The sequence below is a fragment of the Cherax quadricarinatus genome, unplaced genomic scaffold (genome assembly GCF_038502225.1).
Source record: "Cherax quadricarinatus isolate ZL_2023a unplaced genomic scaffold, ASM3850222v1 Contig5969, whole genome shotgun sequence".
Lineage (NCBI taxonomy): Eukaryota > Metazoa > Arthropoda > Malacostraca > Decapoda > Parastacidae > Cherax > Cherax quadricarinatus.
Genome location: NW_027200995.1, coordinates 733 through 14,915, shown reverse-complemented (window position 1 = coordinate 14,915; position 14,183 = coordinate 733). Strand labels below are relative to the sequence as shown.

The following is a 14,183-nucleotide window of genomic DNA, read 5'->3' as shown; positions in this document are numbered from 1 at the left end:
CCCATCCCACATGGAAATAAGTCACTGTCTGAATTTTTTGGGTTATCCTAGATTGATGGTCTCCTTCCTTCCTTAATTCCTTCCTTCCTTCCCTCCTTCCTTCCTTCCTCTCATCTCTTCCTTCCTCCCTCCCTCCCTCCCTTCCTTCCTTCCCTCTTCCTTCCTTCCTTCAGGTTTCCTGGGCATTGCTTGTGGTCACACACTCCTCAAAACCATGAAATTCATCTTCACTGACACTTCCATCTGTGTTTGAACTGTCACTTGGGAACAAAAGAGCCCCAATTAACTGAGGAGTGAGGAGTTTCTTAGTGCTAGACATGGTGAACAAGGTGAAATAAAATGGCTTTCCCACAATGCACCACTGGGCCCCCGATTTTTTTTGTACTGTGCACACTGACCACAGAGACCCATTCTCTCACATCTAAGCCTACCAGCCTTTTCCTGCTTGATTTGAGGACGCTAGAATTTATGTGTACAGTGGATCCCCACCTTACGATATTAATTCATTCCAGAAGTCTGTTCGGGTGCTGTTACCGAACGAATTTGTTCCCATAAGGAATATTGTAAATTAGATTAGTCCATTTCAGACCCTCAAAAATACACGTACAAAAGTACACTTACATAATTGTTCGAGTTGGGAGCTGATCGTAAGGCAGGGGTCCACTGTACTAGTACATCAATAACCCTGGTGCATAAGATGGACTAGTACGTCAAAAACCCTGAAAAGGTTAATAGTGTAATAACCAAAATGTGGCAAATAAATCTGTGTAATATAATGGTCTATTGTACCTACCTGGGCAGTTGGTAATTATATATATAGTCTATTTAAATCCCCTATAATTCTAAAAGAAAAAATAATTGATTTTTGTATTCTTAAGAGAATCAAAATTGCTTATTTTTTCAGTAAGATTGGCAAATTGTATCAACATAGGCCAGATTCATTGCAAAAATCCTTCCAGTTAAGATGCAGTGGAACCTTGGTTGTCAAACAGACTAGTTGTCAAACAAATCAGTTTTCGAACCAATTTGTTCAATTTTGTTTTTGTACGTAGTCTTGGTTGTCATCCGACAATGCTTAGATCACGTGATCACCGGACGGAGTCCACATTGTGGGTCTCAGCTTCATTACAGCACACAACTAACACGTGTGCTGTCAATATCTCTTGAGCTCTTGCTGTGCATTTTGTGATCTTTTCTTGTTTGCAATTTTGGTGCAATTTTTTTTTAATTGTGAGATGAACCATCATGGGTCCGAAGAAGGATAAAGAGATGAAAGCAAAAAAGAAAAGTTGTAAAAAGCACTATTGATTTTGAAAAGGAAGTTATTTGAAAGTATAAAGAAGATAGGTTCCATGTGTTTGATACAGCAAAACTTTTTGCTAAAATCTACCATTAGCACAGTACTGGGCCAAAGGGAAAAAATCAAAGCAGCTGACCCTGCTATCAAGGCAATTGCCCTGATATCAAGGCAATGGCCACATATTACTGAAGAGGTTGAAGAACTCTTGTTTATTTGGATAAACAAATAACAGTTACATAGTGATCACACAAAAATACAGCCTCTTACAGCAGCTCCGAGGTTACTGATGGCGAGAGATGGTATGAGCTGCCTCACATACTATTGGCATTAGTAACATTGCCTGTAAGCTGTCTAGTGCAAGGGAAGACAATAAGACATTGAAAGTCATCAATTTATTTTTTGGGCATTGTATGTACTTATACTCATAGACTGTAGAAGTGTTCATAGGTTTGACTGTACAGTATAGTATATTGTAAATATTGTATGCAAAACAACATGGATATGCACTTAATTTAACTATTCTTCTTCTAGGGTAAGCATATTGTTGCTGTTCAATCAGAGGCAGTTGAGGTCATGTTGCAGTGTGTGTACGTGACCAGTTGATACACTACTAGTGAAATTTCACAGCACTCTCCATCTGGGCACTGCTGGATGGCACAGAGTCATAGGATTTCCCAGGTTAGGGTCATTTTTCTTTAATGGTAAACTGTACTGTATTAAGTTCATTGTTTCTACTCAGTATGCATTGTGATTGTTAACTGTTCAATAACTGGATATTTTTAGTTGAAGATTGTGTGGCAATATCCATACTGTAGTTGGCAGCTTTTAAATTTAATGTAATACCATGCATTATGGTGAACACTGTGATATTCTTGATAATAATAAGACATTGGGCTCGTGCAACATTTTATAAATGAAATTGAGGAAGTTGTCATCTTAGGTTCTAAATAATTAATTTATATGTTGCAGCTCTCATAAAATCCAAATAGTTTATCTGTTTTGTGTATACATACAGACATTTGATTATGCTCTCTATATTACAATATAACTTGTAGATTAGTTTTTAAATGTATTACTGTATTTTGAATATTTTTTTTTATATGTATTGGGTAGTGTTAGCTAAATAATGTTCAGTTTTCCTGTATTTGGAATGGTGGATTTAGGATACATTGGAGCTTATGCTTTTATAACATGCTTCTAATAATCATAATTAAACAATATACAGTAGGGCCACACTTATATGGCAGGTTAGGTTCCAGGTTACTGCTGTGAAGAGGAAATCGCCGTAAACTGGAACACCCTTTTTTCCACTTATACATGCATATAAATGCTAGATAACAAGTTTTCATTAACATATATTAAGTTAGCAATAGAACTAGGCATTAAAAAATAATAAAAAAGTAAAATACACATAGAGTATACTCATTACTTACCTTAAAATATTTGTAGTCTTAATGTAGGTGGGATGAGTGGTATTTATAGTAAGAAATCAGGTGTCGTAGGTATGGTAGCCAGCCAGGCCACCCCACCCTATCCACTAACATTTAAAGTGACCCAGAGCGATAAAATGCATATACAGTTCACTCGTTACTTACCTTAAAATATTTGTAGTCTTAATGTAGGGTGAGAGGTGAATAAACGAGATAAAACGAATAAACAAGAGAGAGAATGAGTAAGTGAGAGAGAGGACAGAGACATGGAGGATGTAAATAGACACACATTTTTATTATACCATAATACAAACACTTTGCATTGCATACAATGTAAAGTGTTTGTATTATAATAATAATAATAATAATAATAATAATATAAAATAATAATAATAATAATTATGATATTGTTTAGCTTCCAACACAATGCAAACTTTCTCTCTCTCTCTCTAATAATAATAATAATAATAATAATAATAAATACAGTATTGTTTAGCTTCCAACACAATACATGCTTTCTCTCTCTCTATACCCCCAGTAATACAGTGGACCCCCGGTTAACGAACTTTTTTCATTCCAGTAGTATGTTCAGGTGCCAGTACTGACCGAATTTTTTCCCATAAGGAATATTGTGAAGTAGATTAGTCCATTTCAGACCCCCAAACATACACGTACAAACGCACTTACATAAATACACTTACATAATTGGTCGCATTTGGAGGTGATCGTTAAGCGGGGGTCCACTGTATTATTGTGTACACATTTTCCTTAGTGTGGAACTAGAGAAAACGTTATTCTTTTTGACACCGACGACTAGAAAAACATCTCATATTTATGTTAATTTATTCTACTGTGGGGTGTATTTATCATGTTTATGTTGCATAGCATGTTTATTATATAATATCATAGATGGATTATTGAAAATGTGTATATTAAAGTAATGTATGACATTTAATGTGCCTCAGAGTGATTATTATTACATATTATATGCTGTATAACCCTTGTAGGTTTAGCACTTTTTTATTATGTATAATAATAATAATATTGCATGTTATAATTATTATTATCATTATAAATATGGCATCCTCAAGACTAATAAGACACTCTTAGTGATTTTAATGTGTACCTGCATGCCAGCACAGTGTGTAAGTTTGTTTAGGTACAGGTACACATAAGTATAATTATCAGAGTACATATAAAACATGAAATAACTTTAAAACACTTGAAATTTTGGAAGGTTTCCAACCATGATGCAGAGACGTGATGCTCATGGAGCTCACGGAGAATGTAAACAAACCGGGTGGGACGTGGTGACCATATTAGAAAGTCAGGTGGGGGGGAGCCGTAAACCGAGTTTTGGTCATAATTTGAAATATCTGTATTAGTGGAATGCCGTAAAGCGAAACACCGTAAAGTGGGGCCCTACTGTATCATTGAAAGTGGTAACATTTTCATCTTCCACCCAAAGTATCCCATAGACTAATGGGCTTGTGAATCTCACACTGGTTAATATCCTATTTATTTAACTATTGTATGTAGTATTGTAATAACACTGTTGACTTTGAATCTTAAGTGATGCAGGAATGCTAGAGAAGACAGCTCAGGTGCAATTTACTATAGTATTACACATACCTAGCTCTCGCACAACTCAGTTTTGTCACCCTGCGATCAAACTACAGTAGATCATTGATTGTTGGTAAATGGTTCAGAGAACCCACAAGTTGATAAATTAGACACATGTGTAACACTTGGGTATCTTTATTGTTGAAATGTTTCATCACACAGTGGCTTCATCAGTCCAATACAAAGAAGAATGGTGAAAATCAGAAGGAGTTTGAGGTAATCAGTCCCTCAGCCTGGAGTCGATGTAATCAGTCCATCAATCTTTTTAAGACTGATTAGTTCATCAGTATTTTCAAGATACCTGGAGTATACCTAGAGAGGGTTTTGGGGATGAACACCCCCATGGCCCAGTCTGTGACCAGGCCTCGTGGTGCATCAGAACCTGATCAACCAGGCTGTCACTGTTGGCTGCATGTAAACCGATGTAGGAATCACAGCCTGGCTGGTCAGGCACTCACTGTAGGTGCCTGCCCAGCACCTTCTTGAAAACAGCCAGGGATCTGTTTGTAATCCCCCTTATGTATGCTGAGGAGGCAGTTGAACAGCCCCTGACACTTATTGTGTCGTCTTTTAGCATACTTGTGGCACCCTTGCTTTTCATTGTGTGTTATTTGTGTATTAAGACAGTAAGCTCCATTTTTTTTATTATCCCATTCATTACACACAGTCTTACAGCCAATACATAATACTTTTTAATAAAAAATGCATATTACTATTTTTAAAGACTTTATATCACATTGATCTGAGAATGTAATTTCTACGTGAATAAAATTAAATACGTAATTTTGTTTATTACTGTATTTCGCGGCTTATTAGATGCCATTTTTTCCATAAAATGTCTCCAAAAACCCCCCTGCGTCATATAAACTGAAGGTCAGTGATAGGAGCTATAAGTTTGGGGTGTGGGGTTGGCTGTAGCTCTCCTAGTTACGTCCGATGCCAAGCCATTGAAACTAAAACAAGTGCAGTGTTTCAAAATTACAGTAAATTAATAATGTTTTGAGATGAGCTATTTATGAAATACAGATACTGTACTGGGATATTGATAGAAAACAAAATTCCTCCTTAAGTAACACCTTTCTTCCTTTTTTCTTAAACTGCCAAAGTCACCGAGCAGAGTCATTTATGGCAGGCACTTTAAAATAATGCTACTGTATACTACGCTATCATTAGCACATGCTGGGTATTTTCACTTTATTACTAGGTGCTGGTAATCATATTTACCATATGTTATGGTACTTATAGTGTCAAATATTGCCAAGCAAATACGGTGGCCCAACAACAGCTAAAGCAGCCATTTTTGTTTATACCGATAGTCACTGACAGACACACATCAGTATGCACTCTGGGACCCTCACCATATAGAGTTGCACAAACAGCATCAACTCAGCCATCAGCGACTTTCACCAGTTCAAATTGAGAGATCATCGGGGTGTTCAGGTGAGCACAAGGCTTATTGTATGTTTTGACCGACCCATAAATCAAACCTAACCTTATTTCTGCATATAAAATTACCATAAGTTTCAGTGGAGTAAATATTACTTGGTATTAGGCACTCTTTAACTTTTTTTCTGATTATTACCTTCTGAATTGGGATGCGTCTAATGCATCAGAGCATCCCATAAGCCATGAAATATGGTACATTAGCTACCAATACCTGAAGAAATTAATATTCTCCATTTTCCTTCCTCCAGTACTCACACATCAAAATTCCCTGCTAATAAATTTCCTGGTGACAGATTTACACTTGCTATTGTCTGAGGTACAGTCACTGCAACATTGTGAGTGCCATCTTTATTGTGTTCTAAGACATCCACAATGACCTCTGTCAACTTAGGAAGTAAGTCACTGAGATGACAATTGTAATTAGGTGCATGCTGTGATACTGTGGTCGGCTCTTTAAGGGATGGAGGTTTATCTCCTTCTAAATACATTGATAATTTATCTGAATGGTTGATGAACTAATTACATCAACTTCAGGCTGAGGTACTAATTACCTCAAATGCCTTCCAATCTTCACCATTCTTCTGTGTCAAAATGTTTCCACAGTAAAGATACCCAAGTGTTGCACATATGTCTAATTTATCAGGTCATTGATTTTCTGGCTCCACTGGGAAAGATTGTGCCACATTATTTTGTATGTTTTTTATTGTTTCAACATTCTTTTTCCACATTCTCTGCACCAATGCTTTTTATGAAAAAGACCACTGTATAATGTTAATTGCTGAATAAACAATCATTGGATACCAGTGATCTACTGTATTATGAAACACGGAGGGAGAGATCAAACACTGGCATTTTATTTCATCAAGAAATACAAAAACAAAAAAAAAAAGATGAAGATTCAGTGTGGTGCATCATAATTTAGCTAGTGTAATTAATGTAATATATCATCTATAATGTGTCTTTAAAATGGAATGAAAAGGTTAGATATTAAAAAGTTTATATGTAAGTCTTTAAAATAAATCATGTTATGAATTGTAAGTTATATTCTATAATGTTGAAATTCTTTAACCCGTAAACGGTCCAAATGTATATATATGTTTTTACCGTTAGTGCCCCAAACATATACATTTTATTGGTCATACATTTATCATAAGCCTGAGTTGCCTATACATGAGAGAATGGATGTGCGCACTCACTGTGTGCCATATTAAAATAATTGGGGATGCATGGGTACCATATGCTCTTTTTTCCTATTATAAACAAACAATTTTTTTTTCTCAAAAAATTTGGGGCAGTACGGCAGGTAATGTATATATACGTTTGGACTGTTTATCGGTTAAACATGTATTTTTAGTTTTCCAAAATGTATCTTTGCTTTTCATATTTTTCTCATTTTAACATTAGGCTATAAATAACAAAAAGGCACAATACCGTGGCTGGAACAATACACAAATAACCCGCACATAGAAGAGAGGAGCTAATGACCACATTTCGGTCCAACTTGGACAAAGTCACACTAACGAAAAGGAGAGCAGGATGTGTATATATAGGCAAGAGGTGGTAGTAGTAGTAGTAGTGGTAGTAATGGAGGTGGAAGGAAGTAGTAGTGGGGAGGTGGTAAGAGTAGGAAGGGCCAGTCAAATACTAAGAAAGAGGAGCACTACAAGGGAGCTAGGCACCCACAGAGGGTAAGAGCAAGAACACCAAGGGAAGGGAAAACAAATAAATAAATAAAAGGAACAAATACACAGGGCAGAAGAAAGACAACCCAAAGGAGAAAAAGGATAGAGGAAAAGGGGAAGAGGGAGAAGCAGAAAAAGGAGGAGTCAGTTTAGGTCACGAGTGTTCTGAAGTTTGGAGCATTTTACAATGTAGTGGGAGAGGAAGGCATCTACAGAGACAAAGCCAGGACTAAGATTCATACAAGGAAAATTGTGTATTAGGGAGGATTCAACCAGATGGCGACTGTTAAAGTTGGAAATAGGGAAGACAGTTTTAGCAGAAGACCAGTCAATAGGATGGCTGTGATCTCTGACGTGACAGAAAAGAGCATTGTTAGTGTCGGCAAGCCTAACACTATTTTGTGCTCCCTAAGTCTGTCAGAAGGAGATCGACCAGTTTCTCCAAAGTATTGGAGAGGACAGGAGGAACAAGAAATAGAGTAGACACCAGGAGCAACTGTAGAGGAAGGAGAGGTACGAACGAGATTAGTGTGAAGAGTATTAGTCTGGCGGAAAGTAGGTTTGATGTCTAAGGAACGGAGAGAGTTGTTGAGATTAGAAAGACTGTAAATGTAGGGAAGGTAGAGGACAGAAGAGTTCCCAGAAGTTTACCTGGAGCTTACCTGGAGAGAGTTCCGGGGGTCAACGCCCCCGCGGCCCGGTCTGTGACCAGGCCTCCTGGTGGATCAGAGCCTGATCAACCAGGCTGTTACTGCTGGCTGCACGCAAACCAACATACGAGCCACAGCCCGGCTGGTCAGGTACCGACTTTAGGTGCTTGTCCAGTGCCAGCTTGAAGACTGCCAGGGGTCTGTTGATAATCCCTCTTATGTATTCTGGGAGGCAGTTGAACAGTCTCGGGCCCCTGACACTTATTGTATGGTCTCTTAACGTGTTAGTGACACCCCTGCTTTTCATTGGGGGGATGTTGCATCGTCTGCCAAGTCTTTTGCTTTCGTAGTGAGTGATTTTCATGCACAAGTTCGGTACTAGTCCCTCTAGGATTTTCCAGGTGTATATAATCATGTATCTCTCCCGCCTGCGTTCCAGGGAATACAGGTTCAGGAACCTCAAGCGCTCCCGGTAATTGAGGTGTTTTATCTCCGTTATGTGTGCCGTGAAGGTTCTCTGTACATTTTCTAGGTCAGCAATTTCACCTGCCTTGAAAGGTGCTGTTAGCGTGCAGCAATATTCCAGCCTAGATAGAACAAGTGACCTGAAGAGTGTCATCATGGGCTTGGCATCCCTAGTTTTGAAGGTTCTCATTATCCACCCTGTCATTTTTCTAGCAGATGCGATTGATACAATGTTATGGTCCTTGAAGGTGAGATCCTCCGACATGATCACTCCCAGGTCTTTGACGTTGGTGTTTCGCTCTATTTTGTGGCCAGAATTTGTTTTGTACTCTGATGAAGATTTAATTTCCTCGTGTTTACCATATCTGAGTAATTGAAATTTCTCATCGTTGAACTTCATATTGCTTTCTGCAGCCCATTGAAAGATTTGGTTGATGTCCGCCTGGAGCCTTGCAGTGTCTGCAATGGAAGACACTGTCATGCAGATTCGGGTGTCATCTGCAAAGGAAGACACGGTGCTGTGGCTGACATCCTTGTCTATGTCAGATATGAGGATGAGGAACAAGATGGGAGCGTGCTAAACTACGTTTAGCATGTGAGAAGGCAGAGTCAGTGAAATGGGAAGGGTAGCCAAAATGGGAAAATGAATTATGAAGAGTGGAAATCTCAGATTGAAGGAACTGAGGATCACATATGCGGAGAGCACGGAGAAAGAGGGAGATAAGAACACTTTTCTTGACAGAGGAAGCATGATAAGAAAAGTAATGAATGTACGTGCCACTGTGCATAGGCTTGCGGTAAATGGAAAAGGCAGAACCTGTATCTGAGTGGTGGATATGAACATCAAGAAAAGGAAGCAAGAAGTTAGATTCCCATTCAGCTTTAAATTTAATGGAAGGGGCAAGATTATTAAGAGCATCAAGAAATGGTTGGAAGAGACAAGAGTCATGAGGCCACAGAGCAAAGATGTTATCAACATAGCGGAGCCAGAGTGAAGGGCGCACATCGATAGTAGGAAGAAGAACAGTCTCGAAGTATTCCATGTAAAGATTAGCAGGGACAGGAGAGAGAGGAGAGCCCATAGCCACACCGAAGGTTTGAGAATAATATTTACCTTGGAAGGAAAAGGAATTAGAGTTCACACAGAGGCAGATAAGATCAAGAAAGACATCAGTAGGTATAGGGAGATGATGAAACCCTTCATTGGCCTTCTCTCTAACAAAATCCTCTTTCTTTTTTCTCCTTTGGGTTGTCTCTCTTCTGCCCTGTGTATTTGTTCCTTTTATTTATTTATTTGTTTTCCCCCCTCGGTGTTCTTGCTCTTACCCTCTGTGGGCACCAGCTCCCTTGCAGTGCTCCTCTTTCTTAGTATTTGACTGCCCCCTCCTACTCTTACCACCTCCCCACTACTACTTCCTTCCACCTCCACTACTACTACTACTACCACCACCTCCTGCCTATATATACCCATCCTGCTCTCCTTTTCATTAGTATGACTTTGTAAATGGTCCAAGTCAGACCGAAACATCGTCGTAAGCTCCTCTCTTCTATGTGCGGGTTATTTGTGTATTGTGTGTGTGTGTGTGTGTGTGTGCAACATTAGACTATACTTGCTCTTGAAAAATATTTAGCATTATGTATTTATACTGTATATGTGTATATGTTTTTTTTTAATACACCAGCAAAATGTTTCCACAGTAAAGATACTCAAGTGTTGCACATATGTCTAATTTATCAGGTCATTGATTTTCTGGCTCCACTGGGAAAGATTGTGCCACATTATTTTGTATGTTTTTTATTGTTTCAACATTCTTTTTCCACATTCTCTGCACCAATGCTTTTTATGAAAAAGACCACTGTATAATGTTAATTGCTGAATAAACAATCATTGGATACCAGTGATCTACTGTATTATGAAACACGGAGGGAGAGATCAAACACTGGCATTTTATTTCATCAAGAAATACAAAAACAAAAAAAAAAAGATGAAGATTCAGTGTGGTGCATCATAATTTAGCTAGTGTAATTAATGTAATATATCATCTATAATGTGTCTTTAAAATGGAATGAAAAGGTTAGATATTAAAAAGTTTATATGTAAGTCTTTAAAATAAATCATGTTATGAATTGTAAGTTATATTCTATAATGTTGAAATTCTTTAAACATGTATTTTCAATTTTCAAAAATGTATCTTTGCTTTTTGTATTGTTTTTCATTTTAACATTAGACTATACCTGCTCTTGAAAAATATTTAGCATTAAGTGTATAAGTGTATATATTTTTTTTAATACACCAGCTATCTCCCACTGAAGCAGGGTGACTCAGAAAAGTAGAACTGTAAAGGTTTCTTCTTTTGCATTCAGTAATTCATTCACAAGAAGGGGTCACTAGGTCCTTGTTCTTGGCATTTTAATCATCTCTTATGACTCATGGCTTATGGAGGAAGAATTTTTCTCAACTTCCCCACAGAGTGTATATGCATTTTTTTTAACACTGGCCCTCTCCCACCAAGGTAGGGTGATCCAGATAAAGAAACACTTTCACCATCATTCACTCCATCACTGTCTTTGCCAGAGGCACTCTGATACTATAGTTCAGATGCCCCTTGAAACTACAAATATCCCCACCCCTCCTTCAGTGTGCAGGCACTGTACTTCCCACCTCCAGGACTCAAGTCTGGCTAACCAGTTTCCCTGAATCCCTTCATAAATATTAACTTGTTCACACTTCAACAACATGTTAAGTCATAAAAACAAATTGCCTCAACTCACTCCTGTCTGCTGTGCTTTCATAAACCTGTTGGATATCAGTATAAATAATGAGTATTAGTAGAATCTTATCTTTCAAACTTGTAATGAAATCTTCTGTAATAAATAATCATGAGTGTGGAGTCAGCCTTTAGATAGCAACAGTGCAGTTATACCATTGTTAACTTGTTTAGTAAGCTCTGGATCTGACCACTGGGGAAATGTTTTCAGAATAAGGTTTGGCAACAAATACATGGAAACTGGAAACTTGTGTGAAGTGAGGCATCACACAGTTGGGTCTTTATTGTAAGCATTTCACCTGGGATGAGCTTTATCAATATTATTACATTCACAAAGAGGGCTAAACCCATATGAGTCATTCAAAACTGAGCATTTTCAGTAAATGTATGCAGTCTTTTACAGTATGTAACAAAATACAGTATCTAACTACTAATAACTTTTAGACTGTTGAAATGAATTATTGATTGCACAGAATGAAAGGTTTATCCAGAAAAAAAGTTTTTTTTTTTTAACCCTTTCAGGGTCCATTGCCAAAATCGGAAGGGGTGCCCCAGTGTCCAAGAAATTTTGAAAAAAAAAATTATTTTTTCTTACAGTATTAAAGATAATATTTTTGTGAAGGTAATAAAAAAAAAAAAAATTTCTGATCAGTACTTACCGAGATACAGCGGCGGGAAGTTGACCCAAAAGGACTGGATGACGGCAACATCAGTGACTTCCGCAAAATCACATTTTTTTTTATTTTGCGTTTTTTATATTTTTTTATTTTCTATTCTAATTTTTTTATTGTTCTAGTAACATTTGTGGCCTGTGAGACCAATATAATGTATATTGTATAAGTGTACACTCATTGTATTCAACACAATAACTGCACTAATTTGTTTATCATTATATTGCTTACAAAACTTGTTTGCAAGTTTATTGTAAACAAAATGATGAAAATATTAGTGCGGTTATTGTGTTGAATACAATGGTACCATATGGTACAATGGTGCCATAGGGTGCAATGGTACCATATAGTACAATTGTACATATGGTACAATGGTACCATATGGTACAGTGGCACATGATACAATGGTACCATATGGTAGAATATGGTACAATGGCACCATTTGGTACAATGGTACCATATGGTGCAATGGTACCTTATGGTACCATATGGTGCAATGGTACTATATGGTATCATATGGTGCAATGGTACTATATGGTACATTGTACCATACAGTACAATGATACTATATGGTTCATTGTACCATATGGTACTGTTGTATTCAACACAATAAAAACACTAATATTTTCATCATTATTTTGTTTACAATAATTGTTTACAACAAAAATATGCAAAAATGTTGTATATTAGTAATGTTCTATTATATATTTACAAATGTACAGGAACTCGACATGTTCCTTGAGGTGGATGACAAAGCCCTTTGTCTTGGAAACTGCGGAGTCAATAGCTAGCTTGTGCCGCCACTCACTCAGTCTTGGCTGGTGTCTCCTGCCACCAACACCTATTGACCATATGGTACATGGTATCATATGTTAGAGGGTACCATATGGTACATTGTACTATATGGTATAGGGTACCATGCAGTACAGGATAACATATGGTGCAGGGTACCATATGGTATAGGGTACCATATGGCACAGGGTACCATATGGCACAGGGTACCATATGGCACAGGGTACTATATGGTACAGGGTACCGTACAGTACAGGACATCATATGGTACAGATACAGGTCCTCCATCACAAATCCGGCATCATTGGGACCTGTAGTGTGCCGGATTACTGAATTTGCCGAATTACAGAGTGGTTAGGTTAGAATACACTTAATAAAATTAACCAACTTGACTTACACAGTTCATTGAACATCGGCAAAAATTGAACATTTCCGCTACTTTGAACTCAATTTGAAGGTACTTTTCATTGTGAAAGCAATCAAAATCATGTCTATTTCTGTAATATATCTTCCATTCTATCAAATGAGTCCAAAAAAATGAGAATACAACCATAAAAACCATACGAAAATATACTGCAAAGAGGCGGCTAATGGCTGAGAAGTTAACTCCCTTATTTATCGTCCGTCTTTTTTATTTTTGTTGTACATTAAGAAGCATCTTTCCATCATACATTGCCCAAGTTTCAATGAGATAGCCCAACAAACAACCGAGAAAAAAATATTTACCAAAAATCATATATGGCAAGCCCAATCCAGGTACTGGAAATAAGTCACTTTGGCTTTTCTGGGTTATCCTAGGTTCTTTATACATACACTGCTATATATGATAATCTATGTAACTGTATTTGTGTATACCTGAATAAACTTATTTACTTCTAGTCTGTCAACTGAGTACAAGAAACCGCCCATTTACTTATTTCAACTACCCAATAAAGTGGTCAGAAATTGGCAATTTGGCCGATTTCACACAAATTTCAACAGATTCCAATTTCAAAATAGGATCCAGAATAAACAGTGCAGACATTCCTGGCACTAAAATAACATTTTCTCTGTTCATTAGTCATGGCTACTGGCCCCTCTTATGTTACTCTTGCTTTTCATTTGGAATTTTTATTCACTAAAAAATAGAAGATTTACTGTTATACAGACTACTGCATTATTGTAATAATTGTATAAATAATGTCAAGCCAATCTTGACTCTGTACTGGAATTTAGACTGGCAGGCGGACAGGTATTGGACGGTGACGTCATTTGTTTACTCTTGAGATTCGCTAATGAATAGAACATTTTCGCTAATGTGAGCACAATTTCAAGGTACTTTTCGTCATGAAAGCAATCAAAATCATATCTATTTCT

The 14,183-nt window shown here is 37.3% G+C and overlaps 1 non-coding gene across 1 annotated transcript; it reads left to right on the top strand.

Moving 5' to 3' along the window:
• Window positions 1-958: 958 nt before the first annotated feature.
• LOC128687192 (F-box and WD repeat domain containing 5) lies at window positions 959-10,800 on the top strand. The gene is made up of 2 exons (XR_011391621.1): window positions 959-1,978; window positions 4,516-10,800. It is a non-coding gene; the product is annotated as an F-box and WD repeat domain containing 5 (transcript).
• Window positions 10,801-14,183: the final 3,383 nt, after the last annotated feature.